Raw genomic sequence first — 839 nt, 5'->3', positions numbered from 1 at the left:
AAACAGAATAATCATTCTCAAGGATTGTCAAAGTACTAACTTGTGGTGTACAAATTCATATGTGTCATCACCTCACATCCAAGAAATGCTTAACTAAAGAATGTAATGTGTCAATTATTGGTAATGATGTCATTGGCTATATATTATACTTGTAGTTTATGTTTTGCGTACCCTTGTCTTCCTCGTGCTTATGTCCATTCTATGCGATATAGTTATTAAATAGGTGAAAGGGATTCACCAAAACTCTACAGAACATAAGCAAGTTGGTAGCTGCTGAGGTTTCCAGCAGCAAATTTGACTTGCTAGCATTGATGAGGAGATTAGTAGCAAAAATGAAATGTCACTCAATACCTATAGACCAAATGCAATGTCAATCAACTCTTGTTCGTTGATAGTTAAAACCAGGAGGTATTGTTCTCACATATAACCTAATTAGGACCAATACGTCATGTTTAAAAATCAAATGAATTATAATAATAATTGAAAAATATCAAATGAAGTAAGCTGTGGAGGAGAAGTCAAAAGTAGGGAGCTCACAGAAGAAAACAACTTCTATTGCTTCTTAACCCAAGGCCAAACTTCAATGAATTCATGACCCAAGGCTAGAGAAGAGTATAGTAATACATCAGTTCAATAAAAAATTTCAATAGCCTTTAAATGTTTATTGTTGACATCAGGGCCCCCTCATCTAGATGAAAGAGGCGGCAATGGCTGATATCAGGATTTTCAATAATTAAGCACCTGCACTTTTTCATGCAATTTCCAGGTTCTGAAATTTTCCCAACTCTCACAAAAACTAATGGTTAATTTCCCATTTTGTTCATACCCATCATTAATTT

The sequence above is a fragment of the Asparagus officinalis genome, chromosome 5 (genome assembly GCF_001876935.1).
Source record: "Asparagus officinalis chromosome 5, Aspof.V1, whole genome shotgun sequence".
NCBI classification, from domain to species: Eukaryota; Viridiplantae; Streptophyta; class Magnoliopsida; order Asparagales; family Asparagaceae; genus Asparagus; species Asparagus officinalis.
This window is presented reverse-complemented; position numbering follows the sequence as displayed.